The following is a 26,162-nucleotide window of genomic DNA, read 5'->3' as shown; positions in this document are numbered from 1 at the left end:
TTTATTTAAAAAAAAAAAAGAAAAAAAGAAAAAGAAAAAAAGAAAAACTTTAAATAAATAACCTAGAAAGGAAACTAGAAAAGCAAGAGAAAACAAAACCCCAAATTAGCAGAAGCACAACTAAATGCAACGGAGTCTAAAAAAACACAACAGTAAGACAAAAAATGGTTCTTCAAAAAGGTAAACAAAATTGATAAACCATTAACTACACCAAGCAAGAAGACAGAAGATCCAAATAAACAAAATCAGAAATGAAAACGGAGACATTACAACTGATACCACAGAAATACAGAAGTCCTCAGAGACTCTTATGAACAATTATATGCTAACAAACTGGAAGACCTAGAGGAAACTGATAAATTCCTCGAAACACACAACCTACCAAGATTGAATCAGGAAGAAATAGAAGACCTGAATAGACCAATAATGAGGAGCAAGATTGAACTGGTAAAAAAAAAAAAAAAAAAAAAAAAAAAAAAAAAAAGTCTCCCAATAAAGACAATCCTAGAACCAGATAGATTCACTATGGAATTCTACCAAATGTATACAGAAGTACTAATACTAATCTTCCTCAAACTATTGCCAGAAAATTAAAGAGGAAGGAATCTTCCTTCACTCTATGAGGACAGCGTTACCCTAATACCAAAACCAGACAAGGCGCAACAAAAAAAGAAAACTATAGGCCAATATCTATGTTCTATGAAGATTATGTTCTATGTTCTAAGTTCAATATCTATGATCTATGAAGAACATAGATGCAAAAATCCTCAACAAAATACTAGCAATCCAAATCCAACAGCACATCAAAAAGATAATACAACAAGATAAAATGAGATTTATCCCAGGGATGCAAGGATGGTGCAACATATGCAAATCAACAAACATGATACATCACATCAACAGAATGAAGGACAAAACCACAGGGATCATCTCAACAGAAGCAGAAAAATGTATTTGACAAAATTCAATACCCTTCATGATAAAAATGTATTTGACAAAATTCAACACCCTTCATGATAATTAGACATAGAAGAACCATACCTCAAAATAATAAAGGCTGTATATGACAAACACAGCTAACATCATACTGAACAGGAAAAAGCTGAAAGCCTTTCCTCTAAGAACTAAAGCAAAACAAGGGTGCCCACTTTTACCACTCCTATTCAACACAGTACTGGAAGTCCTAAGCAGAGCAATCAGGCAAGAAAAAGCAATGGCATCCAAATTGGAAAAGAGCAAGTCAAATTGTCTCTGTGGATGGCATAATCTTGTATCTAGAAAAATCAAATGACTCCACCAGAAAACTCTTAAAACTCATTAACAAATTCAGTAAAATTGCAGGATACAAAATCAACATACAAAAATCAGTGGTGCTTCTGTACACCAATAATGAAATGGCCAAAAAAGAAATCAAGAGGGCAATCGCATTTACAAGAGCTACCAAAGACAAAAAAAAAAAATCTAGGAATAAATTTAACAAAGGTGGAAGATCTCTATAAGGAAAACCAGAATACATTGATGAAGGAAATTGAAGACGACAAACAAATGGAAAGATATCTCATGCTCATGGATCAAAAGAATTAATTTTCTTAAAATGACCATTCTGCCCAAATCAATCTACAGATTCAATGCAATCCCTATCAAAATCCCAACGTCATTTTGACAGAACTGAAAAAAAAAAAATCCCAAAATCTATATGAAAGCAAAAAAGCCCAAATTGCTAAGGCAATCCTGAGCAGAAAGAACAAAGCTGGAGACGACACAGTACCCAACTTCAAAACATATTACAAGGGTCTGGTAACCAAACTAGTATGGTATTGATATACAAACAGACACATAGATCAATGGACCGGAATAGAGAATACAGAAATAAAGGCACATATTTACAGGCAACTGATCTTCAACAGAGCTACCAAGAACATCCTCTGGGAAAAGGAATAAACGGTGCTGGGAAAACAGGATACCAGAGACTGGAAAGAGTCGCAGCTAGTAGGAGAGGGGATGAAGAGAGGTAGAGACATACAGTTAATAGAAGAAATAAGTTTTAATTATTGATAGCAGACTAGGCTGACTATCCTTAGCAACAATATTGTTTATATTTCAAAGTAACTAGAAGAAAGGATTTGAAATGACACCAACATATAAAAATGAGAAACACTCAAGATGATGGATACCCCAGATACCCTGATTTGATAATTACTCATTCTATGCATGTAACAAATACTCACATGTACCCTATAAATATGTAAATACAATCAGTAAAAGGGAAAAAAAGAGAATATGATAGATAGTAGATAGATAAATGAGATATTATTTATCCCTTAAAAAGAATGAGATCTTGTCATCTGCCACGATGTGGATGACCCTTGAGGACATTATGCTAAATGAAATAAACCAGACACAAAAAGAAAAATATTGCATGATCTTACTTATATGTGAAATCTTTTTTTTTTTTTTTTTTTAAGATGGAATTTCACTCTTGTTGCCCAGGCTGGAATGCAATGGCATGATCTCAGCTCACTGCTACCTCTACCTCCTGGGTTCAAGCAATTCTCCTGCCTCAGCCTCCTGAGTAGCTGGGACTACAGACGCATACCACCATGCCCAGCTAATTTTTGTATTTTTAATAGAAATGGGGTTTCACCATGTTGGCCAGGCTGGTCTCAAACTTCTGAGCTCAGGTTATCTGCCTGCCTCAGCCTCCGAAAGTGCTGGGATTACAGGTATAAGCCACCACACCCAACCTGGAATCTTTTTTAAAAATCAAATACACAGAGATAGAGAACAAAACAGTGGCTACCAGGGGTTGGGGTGGGAGGTGAGGAGGAAATGAAAAGATGTAGGCAGAAGATACAAAGTAGCAAATATGTAGGATAAACAAGTCCAGAGTTCTCCGGTGTAGGGGCTTATAGGAAATACAATTAATAGTAACTGAGGTTCCTGCAGAATGAGTAGATTTTAGCTGCTCTTGTCACAAAAAAAAAAAAAAAAAAGGGTAACTATGTAAGGTGACAAATATATTAATTTGTTTTCCTATAGTAACCTTTTTACTATCTATATATCTCCCATAACATTGTTGTATACCTTGAATATACACAATAAAGTTGTTTTTTTTTTTTTTCAAATTAAAAACAAACCAAAAAAAAAAAAAAAAAAATACTTGTTTTTAAAAACTTGAAATTTTTTTTTCCAGATCCCAGAGTCTAAAGCAAATAAAGGTAGGGGCTCTTGAAGAGGGGCAAGGGTGGGGTTCCATGCCCCTTCAGCAGGCCCAGAGGCAGCCACTGTGGAAATTTAAACTATTCCCTGCACAGCTCAGAGAAAAGCAACAAGTTGTTTGTATCAATCACACAGCCTGTTAAGAGAGCCACTAGAATTCAAACACAGAACTCAGTGCTCCTAGCGCCACACCATGTTGCTTCTACCACCCGACCTCCAAACCAAGCCTCTGAAATGTCAAAATCATTACGCTTTGTTCCTGGAGACCGCCAGAACTACAAAGATTCCCGACAGAAGCAGCCAGAAATGCACATGTTGTGACAACGACAGGTCTCTTGAAATGTATGCAAACTGGGCCTCCAAAATCAGAAAGGAAATTTCTAAAACATGCCAATCATTAATCATTATAGTCTGATTTTTTGTTTTTATCTTTCTTTCCTTCCTTCCCTCTTCCCCCACTTCTCCCTCCTCCCTCCTTCCCCTCTCCCTCCTTTCTTCCTTCCTTCCTTCTTTTTTTCTGTAGTAAAATTTATTCAATATCTTCAGTCTGTCCAAGAAACCATCTTAAGAAATGGCTCTCATCCCATCCCCCACCCACCCTGATTGCTGCTCCAGTTCAGCTCCTCACCTTCCCTGGCTCCCAACCCACCTCTGTCCTGTGTCCAAGCTTCATGTCCCTTGAAGCACAGGACAGCATCTTAGCACCAACAGGATTTTAATCCACTTCCCTCCTGTCTTAGTCCATTTGTGCTGCAATAACTAAATACATTAGTGTGGATAATTTACAAATAATAGTAATTTATTTCTCACGGCTCTAGAGACTGGGAAATCCAAGATCAAGGTGCCAGTAGATTCGGTATCTGGTGAGGGCCTGCTCTCTGCTTTCAAGATGAGAAAGCATCCTCTTGCTGCGTCCTCACGTGGTGCAAGGGGCGAGCTCTGCGTCCTCGCGTGGTGGAGGGGGCAAAAGAGTAAAAGGGCATCTAGGCTCTCCCTTCATACTCATTTATAAGAGCATTAATCCATTCAAGAGAACAGAGCACTCATGACCTATTCACCTGAAAAGGCCTCACCTCTTAATACTATCACATTGGGTATTAGGGACCAATACAGGAGTTTTGGAGGGACACTGACATCCAAGCCATAGTATCTCTCTCCCCTCCACTCTGGGCAGCCATAAGCCCTCTTGGGACATTGCTGTGTCATGCAAGGGAGCTGGGAGATTCCATTAGGTGAGGGAGGGGGTGTCTCCTCCATAAGGTTAAGTTCAAAAGGTGGGCCCCACCTGGCTCACCCTCCCTTAATAACCCCTCTGTAGCCCATTACTAGTTATCTCAGCCAAACCATCTCGGAACTGTTTCTGTTTTCAGCCTAAATCTCTTTTCCAGGTAGTAAGTTCTCAACATTTGCTCTCACATCTGTGTTTTAACTGTCTGAACTCACCTCCTCTGAGCCTCCAGCAGTGCAGGCTTTGGGATGGGGTGGAGGCCTTCACTCCAGCAAACAGTTCACAGTCCCTTTATCCACGCCCTCATGATGGTTTCCACATCTGTAAAATGAAGATCATAGTAGCTACTGCATAGGATTATTGTGGGGGCTAAATGCAATCACGCATTGTAAACGCCGAGTACAATGCCTGGCTCTGAATAAGTGCTCAATAAATGTTAGCTTTTAAAAATAGCACCCTGGATGACTTTAAGGCCAAAAAGGAAAGAAAATAATATTTCTTAAGCTCCCCTACTGGCAAGGCGCAGTGCCAGGCTTTCTCATATGTTTTGTCACTTAATCTTCTCAGCTACCCCTACGGCAATACTATACATTTTGATCCCAATTTTTACCATTTTATAAATCAGGAAATGGAGGAACTGTGAGGGCGATTTGCCCAGGATTTCTAAATGAGTCAGACCTCTTTTGGTTGCAAATGATCAAAGCCAACTGGGACAAACTTACACAAAAAGGGACACTTGATGGTTCGGGAAATACAACAAAGTGTTTAAGAACCAAACCATGCATGGGAAAGGCAAGGGGCAGCCAAGCCTCAGAACAACTAGAAGCAGTGGCTCAGATGCCACCAGGCCTGTTTCTCTACCTCTCAGCTTTGCTGTCACTGCGGACTGGCTTTCTGCACATGGCAGGGTGTGTGTCTGCCTACATTCCCACACGCCTGTCATCTTCAGCCTTTGCCCACAAGAGGACTGATGCCATTCCTCAGTTCCGATCTCAGAAATCCCAGGGAAAGGCTCTGATTGGCTCAGCTTTGGCCAGATACCTGCCCCTTAACCAATCAATTGTGTCCAGGGGGCCTGGTCATGTAAGAAAGTGTCACTTCCCACAAGAACCGCATGGATAGAGTAGGGGTATGGGCAAGCTCCAGAAAGTGAGTGTGCAGCTCCCAAAAGAGAGGGATGTGAGGCAGGCCACAAAATAGTAACACTCTAGTCTCATGGCCTGCAAGTGGAACAGTCTGGATTTATGCCCAGGTCTGTTGGACTCCAAAGCCCACATTCATTCTCTGACACATGCTGCCTCTCTGAGACTCTAAGTGTCTATTTGTACATTAGGAAATCAGGGTTGGTCAGTCAGCCTCTCCAGAAAGTTAAAACAAACTTACTCTCTCAGCAGTAATATCCATGGATACTTCTGGCATCCAAAGCAGACAAAGGGAAGCACAGGCTGGGAGCCATGGCTTCCATCTACTGTTTGGCAGTCATTGTTATCACTGCCACCTTCTTCATTGCCTTTTTAGTAAACTCTGTCCTAGAAAGTAGGATTTTCTGGCCAACAGAGAATTTCTTTAGGTATTATATTTAGATTGCCAATTTTCTAAGCATGAAAATCTTCTATTAACAGAGCTACAAAGAGATCTCAAAACTATTCACTATCTCCATCCTTTTCACTTTACAGATGAGGAAACGATGACCACGAGGGGAAAGTGTGCTGTTGATGGAGAGCTGGACCACCATGCAGGTCTCATTTCTTGTCCAGTGCCCAGCCCCTCCTTCATTCTGTCTTTTCTGGAATGCACTACAATACAGTGTTGAATTGTAGCATGTTGTACTAAACATAATTTTGGTACACATTTTTATTTTTAATGATCCAAGCACTTTTCTTTTTAGTGAGTAGGAACAAATTTTCTAAATTCTTAACTTTCTCATAGAATATATCCTACCTCCTGGCTCTACCTAAAATCCTGCTGGCCTCTGAGGATACCACTTTCTCTAAACCCTGGCAAGTATGCTTACTGACCAGTGTAACAAAGATAATGCCTCCCTCCAGAGCAAAAAGCAGGCAGACTTACTGCTTGTGATAAAAGATTCAGAGTACATAAATTCAGGGTTCCTCTCCTAAAAAAATAACTCACTTCACATGTGGGTATGACTTGACCTTCTTTGCATCCTCCTGTATGAATTGCAACTCAAAGAATCAATACAAATGCAGATCCTCTGGCTGCTGCCATTGCCATGAGTAATACACTGAACTTCATCTCTAACCTGAGTCTCAAGTCTTCTGTCAGCATCCACAAAGCTGTGGCACGCTCAGCTGTTAGCCTGTAAGTAGCATAAAATCCCAGACCCTTTACAGTTCTTGGCAGAGAGATGGGATCCATCCTTCTCACTCCTCAGGGCCATTTCCAGATTACTTCTTCACTTCTCTTGGAATTCCTTACTCTGTTATGTTTCAGTCTCACTGTCAAGACTACTCTCTCTTCATCTCTGTCCACTAATCTTCCCTTCATCCAGTGATATCTTGGGCACCTGTCTCCCCACCCCAGTCCTGTCATAATTTTGGATGACTTCACAGGCCATGTGAAAAATCCCCCCAACCCTTTAGCCTCCCAGTTTCTGTATCACTTCAATCCCCTGAATGACTCCTCCACTCCATCTCAGCTGCAAACTCCCACTGGCCATTCTTTGGACATCAACACTAGCAACTGGTCTATCTCAGAAACCTCAAAAGCCAACATCATTCTTTACTTTGATTATTGGATTTTTCAGTTCTAAGAATTCTATTTGATTTTCAAATCCGCCATGTCATTTTTTTGGGGTTTCTGTTCCCTGCAGGACTGATCTTTATTTCTTTAAACATAGTAAGCATAGTTTTTCATAGTCTGTATCTAATAGTACCAATATCTGAAATCTATGTGTCTGTTATATGTGTGTGTTCCTCATGGTATCTTATTTCTAAGTATATTTAGTTATTTTTGACTGTGTGCTGGCCATTATTATTGAAAAATTGTTTATAGAGGATATGTGTCTGGAAATCTCACCTTAATCCAAAATCAAGGTTTGAATTTCCCTGGACCACCTAGGTGGTACAAATCTGAGCTGTAAAACCATGTAAGAATTGGTTTAATTCGGTTCCCCTCTTACTTTAGAGGAAATAGTCTTAGAAAGCCCAGCTTATAGTGCCAAAGGCCTCCTATTAGACTCCTACACTTTGCGCTGGCCTTTGGTTTTGATTTTGGTAGACAAAACAAAAATTCAGATTTGCTAAGATGGCAGAATCCTTCAGGGCCAAAGCAGATTCTGCGCTCACTGGCTTCTTTTTTTCCCTTCCACAATGGCCTGGTAATTCCTTACGATTCTACCTTTAAGATGTTTTTATATTTTATGCAGCATTCTTGATTGTTTTCAGCAGGCAGTTGGTCCAAATAACTTAGCTCATTATCTGGAACTGAAGTTTTCACAGTCCTCTAAGGATCACTGTCCTTCTAGCATTTTCCTCCACTAATGTCACAGCATCTGTTTTTAACCGGATTAACTGACCTTAATCCTTTCTCTTTCTGGTGACTTTTCCCATCATCTGTAAATACACTCAAGTTTCTCCTATATTTAAAGATGAGACCTGAAGACCCTCAGCTGCTTCATTTTCTCCACTCCATCAGCCCTTTCTGTCTCCACTCCATCATATGCCATCACTTCAGCCTGTCTTAGGAAAACTCTTTATTCTTTTGCCTGATTTTTTTTTTGCCCTTATATCTACCTGGACAAACTGATCCTAAATGGAGCCAGCCTTCTTTGTGCCTATACTCATGTTGCTGGGGACTTCTTCAGAAGCCCAGCCAACCATTCGCTGTGGCCCTACTCTTCTTTAATGGTCACAGCCGGGTCCCCATCACCTCCCAGTAGACATCCTCTATGACACAGTAAATCCCATGTCAGTTCTTCCTGGCACTTTTTTAAACTCTCCCCTCTCATGAAGCCCTTTCCTCTTCACCATCCCCTATACTCTGAGATGATGTCACACCTCCTAGTTGACCCAAAGCAGCCGCCCCTTCCTGTTTCCTTACCTCCAGTTCTTGTCCACCAGGGCACGCACATCTGTGTCCACCCTTGTCTCGTTCTCATCTGTTTCACAGGCAGGTTCTCCTTCCTCCTAAGGCTCATCCCCAACCCAGCTCCATTCTCTTATACCATCTTAGGAAACTCACGCCATTAACTGACCTTTCTCTTTCTGGTGGCTTTTCCCGTCATCTGTAAATACACTCAAGTTTCTCCTGTTTTAAAGATGAGCTCTTTCCTTCAACTCTACAGTCCTTCCAAGGAAGTATTCGTGACCCTGCTCCCCAGTCTGGGGCATTCACTCCCCTTACATCCCATTGTACCCCTAGATGACAAGTCTGTTTCCTTGTACTCATGCCAGTTTCTCCCCAAAAGACAATGAGCTCCTGAAGGGCTGGAACTCTGTGTGAATCACTATTGAATCCCCAATACCTAGCATTTAATTTGTGGAAAGAATGAAAGAATAAGGCCTGGGGTCATTGTTAGGCCCAGCAGCCCCATTAATCTCTATGTGCTGGTTACCAGGGAATTCTACTGTGCTGGGAGCCCAGCTGGCAGCATGCTAACTTCACGGTATTACCGATGCTGTGCAATTCTTTTCCGTCTGTGGAATTTCTGGCTCTATTTAGTTAGTATCTAATTTGTGGGTTAATAAGTCTTTGTCTGAAGGTCTTGGTGCACAGCACAGGGCTAGGATCACCTTTCTCAGACTCCTCTGAGGCTTGGTGTGGGGGGATGAATGTGCTTTGAGGCGCTGACTTTTTGGATAGTTTACAGGATCTCAATCTGGGCATATTACTCATTAGGGTTTATTTACCTTTTGTGGTGGCCTAGAAAAAGCCAAGCTTAATGAAGTGGTTACCAAAAGCTTTTAACATCATATTTTCCACAGAGTTCATAAAAATATTGACTGTGGACTTAACTGCCACATTGCATCTTTCCAAGAGATGAACAAAAATTATATAAAGCATATTGATTTTTTTTTTTGAATAAGGGCTTCATAGCAAGAATCCTGGAGTGCTTTCATTCACAGCAGCAGCCAGCAGGCCATTCCAAGGGATAGTAAGTTGGTCCCTTGGGCTTGGGCATGCCACTGTCCCTCTCTGGGCCTCAGTTTCCTCACTACAAATAAGAAACTTGGGGTTGAGCTCCGTGGCTCACTCTGTGATCCCAACTCTTTGAGAGGCTGAGGTGGGAGGATGACTTGAGCCCAGGAATTCAAGGCCAGCCTGGGCAACAAAGTGAGACCCCTATCTCTACAAAAACTAAAATAATTAGGCAGGCATGGTGGTGTACTCCTGTAGTCCCAGGTAGTTGGGAGGTGGGGGATGGAGAGTGGGGGAGATTGCTTAAGTCCAGGAGTCTGAGGTGACAGTGAGCTATGATAGTGCCAGGTAACAGAGCAAGATCCCATTTCAAAAAAAAAAAAAAAAAAAAGCTTGAGTGGTACAAACTCTCTAAGGTGGTGACTGTTTCAAAATAAAATCATACTATTCTAAGTTCACTCCCAGGACAACACACTGCCTTTGCTTTTAGGGGAGGAACCCTATTATGAAATAACACCCAGGGAATATTGTTTTTATTTCTGAAATGCCCCACAATCAGCAGATGGCCAGAAAGTTGAGGAAAATGGTGACATTGCCCAGGGCCAATTCATGTGCTCTTTCACAGTTCATAGCCTGGCTTGCCCAGGGCTCACCTGACTCCAGCTTTTCCAGCTCCCGTCTCCTCCTGGAGATGTCTCAACAGACTTCCCTCCCTGCAGTCTCCTCAGCAGGGAGAACAGAGGATGATCAGAGATGCCTGAAATGCCAGGACAGGGCAACCTTAGTAGCCATCTGGGCAGTGTGGTTTTCAAAATCACCTGGATGAGTCATGTTGACACCCAGGCTCCACCTAATACCCAGGCTCAGTATCAGGAGGAGAAGGAGGAGGAGGAGGAGGATTGATTCTGACTCTCTAAGGTTGAGACTCAGGCCTTGGTATTTTTTAAAAGTTCCTTAGGCGATTCTGATCTATGGAGAAGATTGAGACAATTCTTTTGAGCTCCCAGTCTAGAGTCTCTCAAAATGGTGACACCCATGCAGTTAAGGACTGTTGAGTCAGGCAGTCTTGGGCATGAGTCCTGACTGCACCCTCACCACCTGCGTGATGCCAGTGATGCTCTTACCCTCTTGGTGCCCTGGTTTCCTCAGTCAATAAATGTGAGATGCTTGGCACAGTGCCTTGGACGTGGTGAATGTTCAGTAATTGTTGGTTTTCATCATGTCTTTGTCTTTCTCACTATCGTCATCAGCCTTATCAACATCATCAACACTCATCTTACCATCATCGTCGTCAACATCATTCCAGGCACTGACATCATCTTTCCCCTTTTCTCCCGCTCCTCCTCCTCCTCTTGCTCTTTCATCATCATCATCAACATTGTCATCACCACCAACATCATTATCATTACCAGGATCTTCTTCTTTGTCTCCTCTTCCTCCTCCTTCTCCTTCTCCTCCTCCTTCTCCTCCTTCTTCTGCTCCTCCTCCTCCTCCTCCTTCTCCTTCTCTTCCTTCTACTCCTTCTCCTCCTCCTCCTCCTTCTCCTCCTCCTCCTCCTCCTTCTCCTCCTCCTCCTCCTCTTGCTCTTTCATCATCATCAACATTGTCATCACCACCAACATCATTATCATTACCAGGATCATCTTCTTTGTCTCCTCTTCCTCCTCCTTCTCCTTCTCCTCCTCCTCCTCCTTCTGCTCCTCCTCCTTCTCCTCTTCCTCCTTCTCCTCCTCCTCCTCCTCCTTCTCCTCCTCCTTCTTCTCCTCGTCCTCCTTCTCCTCCTCCTCTTCCTCCTTCCCCTCTTTCTCCTCCTCCTCCTCCTTCTCCTCCTTCTTCTCTTCCTCTTTCTCCTCCTCCTCCTTCTTCTCCTCCTCTTCCTCCTCCTTCTTCTCCACCTTCTCCTCCTCCTACTCCTTCTCCTCCTCCTATTCCTCCTTCCCCTCTTTCTCCTCCTCCTCCTTCTCCTCCTCCTTCTCCTCCTCCTTCTCCTCCTCCTCCTTCTCCTCTTCCTCCTTCTCCTCCTTCTCCTCCTCCTCCTTCTCTTCCTCCTCCTCCTTCTTCTCCTCCTCCTCCTTCTCCTCCTCCTCCTTCTCCTCCTCCTCCTTCTCCTCCTCCTCCTTCTCCTTCTACTCCTCTTCCTCCTTCTCCTCCTCCTCCTTCTCCTCCTTCTTCTCCTCCTCCTTCTTCTCCTCCTCCTCTTCCTCCTTCTCCTCCTCCTTCTCCTCCTCCTCCTCCTCCTCTTTCTCCTCCTTCTTCTCCTTCTCCTCCTCCTTCTTCTCCTTCTGTTCCTCCTCCTTCTGCTCCTCTTCCTCCTTCTCCTCCTCCTCTTCCTCCTTCTTCTCCTCCTCTTCCTCCTCCTTCTTTTCCTCCTTCTCCTTCTCCTCCTCCTCTTCCTCCTTCCCCTCTTTCTCCTCCTCCTCCTCCTTCTCCTCCTCCTCCACTTTCTCCTCCTCCTCTTTCTCCTACTTCTCCTTCTTCTCCTCCTCCTCCTTCTTCTCCTCCTCCTTCTCCTCCTCCTCCTTCTCCTCCTCCTCCTTCTCCTCCTCCTTCTCCTCCTCCTCCTTCTCCTCCTCCTTCTCCTCCTCCTCCTCCTCTTTCTCCTCCTCCTCCTCTTTCTCCTACTTCTCCTTCTTCTCCTCCTCCTCCTTCTTCTCCTCCTCCTTCTCCTCCTCCTCCTCCTCCTTCTCCTCCTCCTCCTCCTTCTCCTCCTCCTCCTCCTCCTCCTCCTCCTCCTTCTCCTCCTCCTCCTTCTCCTCCTCCTCCTCCCCCTCCTACTCCTTCTCCTTCTCCTCCTCCTTCTTCTCCTCCTCCTCCTTCTCTTCCTTCTCCTCCTCCTCCTTCTCCTCCTCCCCCTCCTACTCCTTCTCCTCCTCCTCCTCCTCTTTCTCCTCCTCCTCCTCTTTCTCCTACTTCTCCTCCTCCTCCTTCTCCTCCTCCTTCTCCTCCTCCTCCTTCTCCTCCTCCCCCTCCTCCTCCTTCTCCTCCTCCTCCTTCTCCTTCTCCTCCTCCTCCTCTGTCCTCTTTTTCTCTTCCTTCTCCTTTTCTTTTTTTCTCCTTCTCCTCCTCTTCCTCTGTCATCATCCTCATAGCTATCAGGAGAGCCTGACTCAGCTTATCCTAGAATGTGATCAGGCATTTGTGCCACACTTACCAAGCCTCAGATTCCTCATCTGAAAACTAACAGCAGTAACAATACTAGCCTTTATTCACTGGCTACTATGTGTCAGGCATCGTTCTAAGTGCTTTGTGTAAGGAAGGCAATTATTGTCATGCCCATTTTCCCCAGAGAAGGAAAAGGAGGCACAGAAAAGGTTAAGTAAACTTGCTGCCCAAAGTGGTGCCTCTAGGAAGCAATTTAAAATCAGGGGTGAAAATAATAATACTGATCTCATGGGGCAGTTGTGAAAATTAACTGAGGTATAGGCACAAGCTCCTGCTACCAAGCACAGCACTGTCAAGTGATCAGTGTGCATTCTCAGGTCACCCAAGCAGGTGCTCAGGGCCTGCACTGGACAGGAAGTGACTGCCCCTCCTTCTCACTCCCCCACCCCACATGCATACACTACCTGTCAGCGGAGCCTGAAATCCCAGCATAAACTACACATCCAATGGGGCCAGAATTCTAGAGAGAAGAAAAACATGCTGCGTCCCTTTTGCCACCTCCAGCCATCATCCCCTGCCTGATCCCTGCCCCAGCTGCCTCATCCACACACTCACACACCCCACCTCTCACCCCTAGCCTCCTGCTCTAGAAGTCATGTAGTGGAGGGGGGCACGGAGCCATGAGGGGGAGGCTCAGGGAATCAGACACACTGACTCTGCATCCTGATGTCACTGAGCTCCCATCAAACTCAGAATACCTACCTCAAGACCTGCCATGACATAGTGGTAGGTAAATGTAGACCCTAGGGCCAGATCACCTTAGAACCAGTCAAGTCCTGGCTCTACTACTCACATGAACCTGGGCAGAGTGTGTAACCTGCTGAGGCTCAGTCTGCCCATTGGTAGTAGGGTGACCATAATAGCACCTCCCCATAGGGATGATGTCAAGACTAAATGAATGAATACATGGAAAGCACCTAGAACAAAGGCTGGCAGGCAGCAGATCCTCCATACGGGTTCCGTGAGTATGTGAGGTCATTAAATCTTTATTATTTAAACCACTACCAAGTAGCCCCTCCATTCTTGCAACCAAATGCATCTTAACTGATACAAATGCCTAATGTCTATTGGTTTCTTGCTCAGTTCACAGTGGTTAGTTGAGCCAAAGCTGAAGATTTTTCCTTGGAAACAGAATTCTTTTAATTAATCAGTCAATAACTATTTATTGGAGGGGGAGTCACCAGAGGCAAGAGCCTTGAGAGGTATAAAGACACATCCAATCTGGTGACTGCCTCCAAGGATCCCAGAGACATGTCAGGGGAAGGAGCAATTAATGCAAGAGGAGTGACCCCAGATGGTGGCCCCAGGAAAGCTTCCCAAAGAGGCAGGAATTTAGTACTGATCAGCCAGCTCTGACCCAGAACCTGTGGAGCTCTGCCTTGGGCATACAATAATGAACATGCTGGCAAGATCCTGTCCTCTCTGTCATAGGGGAGACAGATCAAACAAGTCTATGCACAAATAGGTAAAATAACGGGAAATTGCACTGAGTACACCGGAAGACCCAAACAGGACGCGCTGGTAGACAGTTGAAAAGAAAAGGCCACTTTGGGAAGAAGCAAAGAAGGCCCACCTGAGGAGTTCTCATTTACACTGAGACCTGGAACGTGAGACGGAATTAGCCAGTGACCACGTGGGGCATGTCCCAAGCACAAGGAACAGCCTGTAAGGACTGTGAAGCAGGAAAAATATCCACTTATTTTAGGAACCCAAAGAAAGCCACTGTCCCAGGAGCCTGGAGAGAATGGGAAAAAGCTGGGGGCCAGCAGAGGCAGGGCCCCGCCAACCACAGTGAGGAATCGAGCTTTTATACTAAGGGCTGGGGGAAGTTACTGATGGTCTTACCAGCAGGGGAACAGCTAGTCCTCCTGTAGGAAGAAGAGGTGGCCCTGGGTAGAAGGAAGCAAAAGTGTCATAGGAGAAAAGAAAAGGCTGAAAGACCAAGTAGCATCATTTCTGAGTGCTAACCAAGGTATTACCTGTAGTGTTGCTTAGACATTCAGCGGGCTCAGGGGCTGGGTGACTGGGCTATTTTAAAGCTGTCACTCTGTTCTGGAAAATCTTGGAAACTGTAAGCTCTAATAAAAAAGAAAAGATGATGAGGAATTTTAGGAGGCTTTAAACAGCTTGCAGAATTAAAAACCACCCTCAAATCTAGCACCCACACATCCCCTGAGAAATGTCAGCTGGAAAGCAATTCACCTCGAAGCCTCACGGGGTTGAAGTGGGAGGGGTTGAAGTGGGAGGGGTTGGTTGAGCTTGAGGTGGCCATCCACAGACATCCCAACGTGGCTAGTGACAGGGGCTGGCCGCCCAGAGAGTGTTACAGGAGGGCCAGCGCCTCTCCCGGTCAAACAAGAACACAAAGTCCTCCACCTCATTGCACATGAAAAGTTCAGTGAGAGTTTGAAGATATTACGACAGTTATTTCTGGAAGCCAAGTAAAAACGACCTTGAAAATAAACCACATGCTGCTGCCAATTAATCTTAGTTCCTGGCTCTTTCCAATCAGACCCTGAACTATAATCCATCTTCATTACACTTCTTTTAAAGCAAAAATGGTGCACTTCCTCAAGTCTAATTGAGGAAGGAACATTATAAGGCCTAAGGTCATAACTCTCTGTCAACTCTCTTTTTGTGCCTGTACACACACACACACACACACACACACACACACACACACACACAGACTTTAGAAAATTCTACATGACCTGTTTATTGGCAACCATGGTCAAGCCACTTGAGAGCCCAAGGATGAATGAGATGGCCAAGTGGGGCACCATCACAGTTCATGTCACTGTCAGCCAGTAGCACTCCCCACTCAAGCACCCCCACCTTGCATGCTTCCACCCGCCATATTCCTGTGCATACACCTGGTGAGCAGCCGAGGGCCCAAGGAAGGGCTGCCTGGTCCCCAGCCCCAGAGAATGAAGCAGAAGTAATCTAAGCTGGGTGTGGTCACCAATTGCTCTTTGACAGTGATCGGTTTTAGGATGGCATTTGACCCACTTCCTCTGACCAGTGAGACCAAAGGAAAGGTCTGTTGGGGGGTTCCGAGAAAGCTTCTCTTCCATAAAATAAAAAAAAGTGATAATCTCTGAATGGTTGAATTGTGTGAGGGTGAGATGCTTATCTCTGCAGCAGCAGGCAAGGCGCAGAGCTAGTGACCACAGAGGGGAAATTTACCTTCCTGTGTGCACCCACCAAGATGTTCCTTGAGTTTAGGAGAACTTGGGAAGGAAGTGTTAGGAGCTGTGTTATCTTAGAGGACTTGGCTGATTGCCATAGTCTAACTCCAAGATTCTGACTTGGGATCCTGAGAAAAGGGTGGAATGGTTCAGGACCCACCTCCGAGTTGGACTTCACGTTGTGGGTAGGGACACAGTTGGGGTGATGTCTGAGAGTCTGGTGGTAGGTGTTTCCCAGCTTGGGATGGGTCCTTGCACACATTCTTCACCCCTATTCCTATCACCACCCCACAACCCTAGATGAATCATGAGGTAAAGATGCGTTTTCCCAGTTGATGATTGGAGAGCTCCTCCAAGCCTCCCACAGATTTTTTTCTTCCAAGTTGATGAACCTATGGACCATTAAGGAGCTTGTGTAAGATTGTCTGGAGTCTCATTCTCATTCACCCATTACCTCTCTGCTCCCCACCCGCCTGTCCCATTCCATTTCCCACTTATCACTGCAGTTCCTATCAGCCAAACCCTAGAAGGATTCTAATCCCAGTTCTAGCATAAATGGCACCAACAGTTATACATCACACAGAGAGATATACCAGCCATTGAATTTCCTGCTTAGAATATGTAATAATCCATTCAGATGGTTCCTACTCATCACGTGACCAGCTCAGTTCGAAGGCAGTGGCCTCAACCAGCCCTTCTCATTAAGAGAATATCACCACTGCGGTTTAGAAGGTGTGGGAGTGCATGAGCACGTGTGATCTCTTAGAGTCTATATTCACTCACATTTGCTTACATGCATTCTCATGCACGGTGAGAGACCCAGCCAGGGAATAATGAACACTGGGCGGGGGACAATTGAGCTGCCACAGCCAGAAGTTATTAGAAGGTAAAAGGACTTCAAAGATCAGCAAGACTGACTTCCTCTATATATAGATGAGAAGGTAAATTCAAGAAGGAAAGAGTCCTGGCCAGAGTCCCAAAGCTCTGGGCATAAAATAAGTAAAAACAAGTGAGTTGATAGCAGTGTTAAGGATGCACAGTGAGGTGGTGGGAATGACTTTCTACACTGTCCAAGGTGCAGCCTTGCTGGTGTGGTAGAAGTTCACGAGGTACTGTAGACGCCTCTTGGCTCACTGTAACTCCCCCGTCAGTGGTAGACACAGCCAGACATTTCAAAGTCCGTGTTGGGCTCAAAGGCCATGTCTCTGCTACATGATCCTGCCACTGGCCACAGCTGGATGCATGACCCCAGGTGGGTCTGGCACATTCTGCTTCTTGGGAATTTGACATCTACTTGAGCATCTATGGGCTGGAAATCTTTTGGATCGTGTTGTGTTCATGGGAGCCCAGTGAAGAGAGGATCCAGACACTCCTGCTGCTAAACTATCAGGGTCAGCCACATTTCATTCCAAATCTTAGTTGTTTGAGCCTTCCTTTGATTTACAAGGTACTCCCATGGATCATCTAAGAAATTACTGTCCATTTTTCCTTTGCCTAAGCTAGTCAAAGGAGTTTCTGTTGCATGCAACCAAAAATAAAACAAAAAAAGCTAAACTAATGGACAGGACAGTTCTGGTATTCCCTGGGTGCCCTAGTACACTGCTTCTTGGACAGCATGTCTGAGAGGTCAATACTGAACTAAGTTGTCACATGGCCTTACATCTGTGACTTCTGTCTACTGAGGCAGAATAAGTAAATGGATAAGGCCACAAAGCATCATGAATCTAACATTTTAAAGAACATGTTGAGTTTCATTGAGAATATTTAACATTGTTCCAGAAAGACAACATTTTTATCCAGAAGATGATCAAGCTCAGAGAGAAAGGACCAGGGAATGGGTCACCCATTCAGAGACCTCTAGCCAGATCTCCAGTCTCCAAATCCAAAATTCTTTTTTTTTATTATTGCATTTTAGGTTTGGGGGTACATGTGATGAACATGCAAGATTGTTGCATAGGTACACACATAGCAGTGTGGTTTGCTGCCTTCCGTCCCCTCACCTATATCTGTCATTTCTCCCCATGCTATCTCTTCCCACCTCCCCACCCCCTGCCCCTCCCCCATTTCCCCCCAACGGACCCCAGTGTGTAGTGCTACCCTCCCTGTGTCCATATGTTCTCATTGTTCAACACCCTCCTATGAGTGAGAATATACGGTGTTTCAAATCCAAAATTCTATTCACGCCCCATGCACCACAGCTCCAAGAGTTAGGAGACTGGATCTTTAATCTTTATTCAGCCACAAACTCACCCGGCTCTGTCTCTCTGTAAACAACAGAAGTGTAGAAATAAATTACTTCCAAGTTCCTTCTTAACTATAAAGTCCCCCAGTCCTATTAAATCAGTCATCAGAAATCTGTTTATTCCTATTTGGGTACCAATTCCAAAAATGGCCCTTCTACAGTGGGTCACATCCCCAAACAGATTATTATCATGCCCTTAGCTAAGGCCTTTGGTAGACAGTCTCCAAGATGGCCCACAATGATCTATTCACACCCTTGTGTAGTTCTTTCTTCACAAGTCAAAGCTGGTATGTGTGACTAATAGAATACTATGGAAGTGATGGTGTGTGATTTCTGAAGCTAGCTTATAAAAGGCATTGTGGTTCCCCCTCGTTCTCTTGGATCACTCACTCTGAGAGAAGTCAGCCACCATGTTGTGAGGATACTCAAGCATTCCTGAGGATAGGCTCATGTGAAGGAAGAACTGAAGCCTACCGCCAACAGCCAGCACCAACTTGCCAACTAGGTAAATAAGTCACCTTGGGAGCAGATCTTTCAAACTGCAACCCTGATCAACACCTTGACAGCATCCTCATGGAAGGCTCCAAGTCACAACCACCCAGCTCAGCCACCCTTGCATTCTTGACCCATGGGAACTGTGAAAAACAGTAAATGTGTATTGTCAGTTTAAGCCACTTCGTTCTGGGGTAATGAGTCACACAGCAAAAGATAACTAATGCCATCTCTAAAAATATTAACATGAAAATTAATCATTTAACATGAAAATCAGAAATTCTGATAAAAGCAGCAATAATCACAGGATTGTTACGATATTTTTTTCTTCTAAAATCCCAAAATGCTTTCAAATACTTGTCATGATTTTCCTTGAGAGATTATATGAGGTAAGGAGGAATCTAGGAGAGACTCAGTCTCTCTTCTTGCTACTTGAGAAATTTGTACATTGTTTTTAAATTATAATAGGTTTAGCAAAACATTGGTAAGCTCATAGGTGCTTCACAGTTGATTATGTTATTCTTCCTTTTGTGTACATGGGAAAAATGCTCTGTGCTCAAAAAGATCAAAATTGTTAAGCCTTTACTAAGATGGGTGGGAGGGGGAGAACCGAGCTGTAGGCCTTGCCTGTCTCTCCATCCTTACCCGCTAGCGCTCTACCCCAGTCTCACTTCACCCCAGTCACACTGGCTTCCTCGCTGCTCCTTGACACGCCAAACTCACTCCCCCATACAAGTCTTTGTACCTGCTGTCCCTTCTGCTTCTAGCTGAGGCCCCCTGCCTTTGGCTGTCCACCAAACTCATGGGCACATGACCAGATTACATTTCTTAGGCTCCCTTGCAGGTGAGATGACCATGTGACCAAGTTCACACCAGTGGTACATGAGCATAAATGGTAACTGTCCCATTCAGACTGGGCCACAGAAAACCCCCAAGAGGCTCTTTCAAGCTCTTTTACCTTCCAGCCAACCAGATGGTGATGTCAAGATGACCTTGGAAGCCATAATTTAAAGGTGGTAGAGCAGCCATCAGCCTGGGTCCCTGAATGTGTGTGGAGAGGAGAGCCAGCCCCTCAGTCTAAACACCAGCTCTGAAGGACTGTTGAGAAATCACCATGTGCCTTATTTTTGAAGCCATTTGATTTTGAGGGTCTAGTTGACGCATCGGCTCAGCCTGTAACAAACACAAGCCACACTGCTCTTGTTCAGTTACCACTTGCTCAAAGAAGCCTTCTCTCTCAGCCAGCCTGAGCCAGCCCCTCCCTATCCTCCATTTCTCGACCTTGCTTCCTGTTATCGCAAAGCCCTTCCCCGACCTGTAGTTATGTATGTGCATGCTCAGCTGTTCACGGCCAGTCTCTACTAGAAAGTGCACCCCACGAAGGCAGGGACGTTGCCCATATCCCAGCAGCACCGAGCACATAACAGATGCTTGCCCAGTAAATATTTGTTCAAAAAAAAACACAATATTTATTTGTTTATGGCCAATCTGGGATATCCTAAAGCATAAATGAACGTAACAAACTGGTTTTGAGGCCCAGTGGGGGCCACGTCTCCTAGGGAGCTTATTAAAAACACCAGTGTCTAGGTTCTGTGCCCAAAGATTCTCAACTTGTCAGGTTTGGGTATTGCGGGGAGACCAATCCCTGCGTGTTAATGCATGACCAGGTTTGGGATTCATTGCTCTGACTTTGGCCATGATCTGCACGTGCCTCTCGCATATGAACTGTAGGAAGATTTGCACTTGAAAAGGAAATGACTTTTCAACCTCCAACTGCCAAGAAAACTGGAGAGCAGCTCTCAGGGCAAGGCAATCCTCTACATGGGAGAGTGGGTGTTTATTTAGGATATAGACTTGGGCATAATGGACAGAGCCTTCAGCTATCAGTCACCTGAGCATGGTAGATGTTCCTTTCTCTTTGAAGTAGAAGTCTGAGTTGGGAGAGCAGCTGGGCCCAGTCTCCTCCCATCTTGCTGCTCTGCCATCTGTAGAGTGTGCCCACCACTCACATGGTCAAGGAAGCTCTTCACCATGTCCAACAACCAACCGACATGGCTGGGGAGAGGCATGTGCTCCTTTCCTCTAAGGGCACAACCCGAACACTGCATACGTCACTTCTCCCCTTATTCCAGTGGCCAGAACTTGGTCACATGGATGCACCTGGCTGCAAAGAAGGCTGGGAAACAGAATTTCTCTTCTGGGTACGACAAGCTCAGCCAAAAGTTCTCTGACAGGGGAAGAAGGCAACATGGATATAGGGTCAACGCACTACCTCTGCCACAGAGACCATGTGGCTGCTGCAGAGAAGCGAACAGAACCAAATGCTGGTATGAAATTACCGGCCCAGGAGTCAGACTGCTGATGCCGCCTTAAGCCTCTGCTGTCGGACCTCACAGGGAGACAGCTGCTGTCTCTATTCCTGAGTGTAGCACAGTGATGGAATCGCCTCCAGAAGCACAGAGGACAGTTGGCCAGTGCATGCAGGGGGTTAAGAAGGCTGTTCCCAAAAGACACATTTCCACCGGGCCCAGACAGGTGAGTGGGAACTCGGCAGAGAGGAGCTCAAGCAAACAGCCTGCCTCAGGAGAGACCAAGCATGCAAATGGCAAGAAGCCTAGAAAAGCCTTCAGTCTTCACAAACAGGGAGAGAAATCCTGGATTTCGGTTCTAGAGAACTTGGGGGAGAAGCAGGAGGTGCACTGGTAAGGCAGGTGGGCCCACTCTCAGGAGCCAGGCTGCCTGGGTTCAAATCCCAGCTCCCTACTTCCTAGCTGTATGACCTTGGCCATGTCAACCGAAACTCTCTGAGCATCCGCTTCCTCCTCCACAAATGGAAACGAATAATGCACCTCCACCCTAGGCTTTTGTGAGGATTAAAGGGGTTCACAGAGGGGGAGACCTGGAGGGAGTGCCTGGCCCAGCACGCCTGTAAGTGCCGACTGCTTTGGTTATTACCCATCAAGGGGATTGGCTTGATCCTTGGTTTCTTAAGAAAGTTTTTTCTAGAAAATTCCAAGCAGTCTTAGCTATACTGAGGAAACAGAATCTCACCCCCACACCCGCTATGTCTAGAATGCAAAAGAGGGCAGTTGGCAATGTGACTGGCAGCATTGGGTCTGGGGAAGCCCAAGTTGGGAGAAGCGGGGACAGTGCCCATCTGCTCTTCCTTTGCTCCAGAGAGCTTCGTGACTTCTTGGAGGTTGGCTTCCTCACTGCCTCCAGCTGTTCTTGTCGGTTTTACAAAAGAGATAATATCAGTCAAGACCGAATGTGACCCCAACACCCAACGAGAGTGACCCTGGCTGGCTCTTCTGCTATTTGTAGAGCTCAAGGAAGACCTTCCCAAAGGACAAATGGCTGGTCCCTCTTCGTTCATCTGCTGGTTTTCCTGCTCACACTTAGCCAAAACCGAAAGGCATGGAGCCCTGACTTTTTGTGGTGTTTGCAGTGTGTGTAACAAACCAGTCACTGCAGGGTGGGCAAGAGGAGGGTAATCCCTGCTTCGTGATGCAGAAAGAACAAGATCGTGGGGTGAGAAAGCGCCAGCTTCAAAGCCCACACTCCCTCATCAGCAGAGAGTGACTGAGCCTACATTAGGAGTGAGGCACTCGGCTTTAGGGCCTCACTGTTTCTTGTTAGGAAGAGAATGAGATAATATAACCTTCAGGTGATCAATAAAGGGTAGCAGTTATCACTGAGCACCCAGAGAGCTGATTATCCAACTACTCCAAGAAGGGGAGCCACGCCTGGGTGCCTTGTCATCTGCCACGAGTTTCCCAAGGGCCTACTGGATGGGGATTCAGGCCCCCATGACACCACCTGACCAGACAGCCTAAATGGCCATTTCCTGCCTGGGCCACCCAAATGGGCACAGAGAAGGGGGAGAGAGGGAGTAACCAGAGCCAAGGAGACGCTGTACACAATGACATTCAACAGCCCCAGGCGCAGGTGTCCCAGCCAACTGCCGTTGAGCGCCAGTTCCCGCACTTTTCAGAGAGACCCTCTCTGCCTGCTCCAGGGTGGGCAAAGACACAGCCCCCGAGAAACTCTATAACTAGCCTGTTTCACTCCATTACCAAGTTTTATAGCAAGTAAGGGAACAGGCTTTCCACACGCACGTTCTCCCCAGTGCGCAATAAAGAACGCCCAAACACCGGAGCCAGCGTGCAATGTATTAGAAGTTTTCTGTCCTCCTCAGACTCTGAGTGTCTGCCAAGTCCCATAAATTAAGCCAGCGTCTCTGGGCTCAGGAGCCTGGCAGAAGAAGTACCACGAGCAGCCAGGGCAACCAAGTCCAGAGAACAGAAAGAACCAACGCACATCAGCCTGGCCATGGGGAAGAGGAGCTGCTGCTCCTGGAACTTCCCGGAGCCACTCAAGAGTTTCAAGCCACCCCGCAGGTCTCTGTGGTAGTGGTTTTCAAAGGGCTGTCCCTGGACAGGCAGCATCAGCATCACCTAAGAACTCACAGAAATGCACATTCATGGGCTCTTCCCCAGACCTGTTCTATTAGTAACTTTGGGGCTGAAACTGGCAATTTCTGTTTTAATCACCCCCCCTTTCAACCAGCCCTCCAGGTGATTTTGATGCTCACTGAAGTTTGGGAACTACTTCATTAGAGGCTTTCTTGTTTAACTGAAATCAGCAACACATTGGCTGCATGACAGCCAGGATGAGAAGAGACAAGAGAGGCACCGTGAAGGCAAAATTGAAGGAAGTTCTTTTTTTTTTTTTTTTTTTTCTTTTTTTTGAGACGGAGTTTCGCTCTTGTTACCCAGGCTGGAGTGCAATGGCGCGATCTCGGCTCACCACAACCTCTGCCTCGTGGGTTCAAGCAATTCTTCTGCCTCAGCCTCCTGAGTGGCTGGGATTACAGGCATGTGCCACCATGCCCAGCTAATTTTTTGTATTTTTAGTAGAGACGGGGTTTCACCATGTATGGTCTCGATCTCTCGACCTCGTGATCCACCCGCCTCAGCCTCCCAAAGTGCTGGGATTACAGGCTTGAGCCACCGCGCCCAGCCACTTTTTTTTTTTTTAAGAGACAGGCTCTGGCGGGGCACAGTGGCTCAAGCCTATAATCCCAGCACTTTGGGAGGCCGAGGTGGGTGGATCACGAGGTCAAGAGATCGAGACCATCCTGGTCAACATGATGAAACCCCATCTCTACTAAAAATACAAAAAATTAGCTGGGCATGGTGGTGTGTGCCTGTAATCCCAGCTACTCGGGAGGCTGAGGCAGGAGAATTGCCTGAACCCAGGAGGCGGAGGTTGCGGTAAGCCGAGATCGCACCATTGCACTCCAGCCTGGGCAACAAGAGCGAAACTCCATCTCAAAAAAAAAAAAAAAAAAAAAAAGTCACTCAGCAACTACTAGAATGTGCAAATAAATGACACAAAACAAGAAAGGAACGGAGGGGACAAGGGAGGGATGAGATTTTTCCCTGGGCCTCACTCTCCTCTGCCTGGTGTGTCATTTAACCCCCAGGAATCAGGGGAGAATTGAAAGAGCCAGAGCCTCAGGGTCCAGAGGTATGTGGTGAAGTCCCCACTCGGCCACCAACCCGGCTGTGTGGCTTTGGGCACCTCATTTCCCTTAGCTGGACAGTTCTCCTGCCAGTAAAGGACACCATGGGGCTATTAGAAGGTAAGTTCTAAGTTCTCTGACTGCTGTGACATTGTCCATCCCGTATCCCACCAGGAAGAACCCTGGGGACCAGCCCTGGCTGTGTGAACGAGCAGCTGCAGCTTTAATGGAGCAAGTTCAAGGACACGCCTTAGGAGAAAATGACACAAAGTCCATATATCGTAGATTCTGAGTTAGTTGCCATTATGACTCAGGAATTTCTAAAGGTAACGTAAAATATGTTATTTGCCCCAAAAGGATAGGCATTATTTAAAGAGACACTGGAGATGGTACCCTCTCCTTGCCCAGCTTCTCGGGGCAGTTCTGTACCAGACCCAACACGATGCGCTGCACATACGTTTTATTCTTTAGTCCTCACAACGCCTTGAAAGCAACTATAATTTCTCTCCTTTTGGAGTAAGAAACGGAGGCTCAGAAAAGCTAGGCTCACACATTGGGCAAGTGTGTTTTGAGCCCCTACTGGGTGCTGGCACTGTTCTAGGCTCTAGGGTTATTTCTGTAAACAAAACAGACCAAAATCTCTGCCCGCTGGAGACAACACTCTAGTGAGAAGACATGCGGTACTAAATATTCAGCGGATGCAAAAGTAATTGCAGTTTTTGCCATTACTTTTCATTCCTTTGAATACACTCCTATCGCCCTACCCTGCTTCTCCAAACACTGTTTTTCACTCGATCTTAGTCGAAAGGCTGAGACGCAATCAAACGCTATTTTTCTTCACAGCATTTGCCAATCTGTGGGCCAGGTTGACAGGCTGCCACTGGTGGGCAAATGCTATCAAGAAAAATCATCTTTGGAGAGAAACAGGAAAGGGTGGCAGGAGTACATACAGCAGGGCGGGTGAGCGCAAGAGAAGGGTGTTACTGGAGTGTCACCTGCATCAGGACTGTGCAGAGGAGAGCCGTGCCACCATGTGGTGAAGGGTGTGTCCGCAAAAGTGAGCTGTAAATGCAGGGCCTGAGGCTGCACAGAGAAGCAACCATGAAGCAGGTGCCCCAGAATAAGATGAGCAATGGGGAGGACAATAGAGGGACAGGGCCAGAGGGAGCAGGGTCTGAGTGCAGCGAGGCCTCCCGAGGGTTCTGAGCAGCAGAGAGGCATGGGCTAACTTGGTTTTTGTCAGGATCCTGCAGGCTGCCATGTCTGCGCAGAAGCAAACTGAAGGGTGTGGTTAGGAGGGTGAGAAATAAGCTGGTGGCTTGGGCTGGAGCAACAGCAGTGAAGTAGGAGACACAGGTAAGAAAAAAAATCTGTGTTTCTCCTGCTCACTATGCTCATGCAACATGACACTCTGACACCAGGTTCTCCAGCGGACGCCGGCAGGTGTCCTCTAATTCAATTCATTTCTGGCACCATCTACCCAGAAGTAGCATCAGATCCCACATGGTGAGTGCTCAGCCCTACAAGACTGGCCCTACTTCAGACACCAGTCACAAGTAGTATACTGTCACCTACACTTCTGACTGAGTTATAAATTGGAGGTTTCCACGACCGCTTCCTTCAGTTCAATTAATTTTCTATAACAGCTCACAGAATGCAGAGAAACACAGTTGTCATCGAGGAAAAAAGAGAATGCAGAGAAACACTTGACTCACTTAGTCTATTTGCATTGCTATAAAGGAATACCTGAGGGTGAGTAATTTATAAAGAAAGAGACTTCTTTTGCCTCATGGTTCTGCAGGCTGTACAAGAAGCATGGTGCCGTCATCTGCTTATGGTGAGGGTTTCGGGAAGCTTCCAATCATGGCAGAAGGAGAAAGGCATCATACGGTGAGTGAGGAGGAAAGAGGTGGGGAGGAGGCCCCAGGCTTTTTTAACAATCAGATTTTGAGGGAACTAACAGAGCAAGAAGTCACTCATCACTACGAGGGTGAGGAAGGCACC

At 45.8% G+C, this 26,162-nt stretch overlaps 1 long non-coding RNA gene across 3 annotated transcripts in view; it reads right to left on the bottom strand.

The window, feature by feature from the left end:
* LOC141584296 (uncharacterized) overlaps positions 1–26,162 on the bottom strand; it is a 48,971-nt gene that overhangs the window by 7,078 nt on the left and 15,731 nt on the right. For 2 of the 3 annotated variants that reach the window (XR_012517264.1, XR_012517266.1), the window contains exons 2-3: positions 14,689–14,787; positions 3,834–4,768 (exon numbers count right to left, since the gene is read on the bottom strand). This is a non-coding gene — a long non-coding RNA (uncharacterized LOC141584296). Of the gene's footprint in view, positions 1–3,833; positions 4,769–14,688; positions 14,788–26,162 lie in introns of those variants that run through there. The other variant, XR_012517265.1, reaches the window with a different exon arrangement.

Source organism: Saimiri boliviensis, chromosome 4, assembly GCF_048565385.1.
Source record: "Saimiri boliviensis isolate mSaiBol1 chromosome 4, mSaiBol1.pri, whole genome shotgun sequence".
In the NCBI taxonomy this organism is placed as follows: Eukaryota; Metazoa; Chordata; class Mammalia; order Primates; family Cebidae; genus Saimiri; species Saimiri boliviensis.
This window is presented reverse-complemented; position numbering and strand designations above follow the sequence as displayed.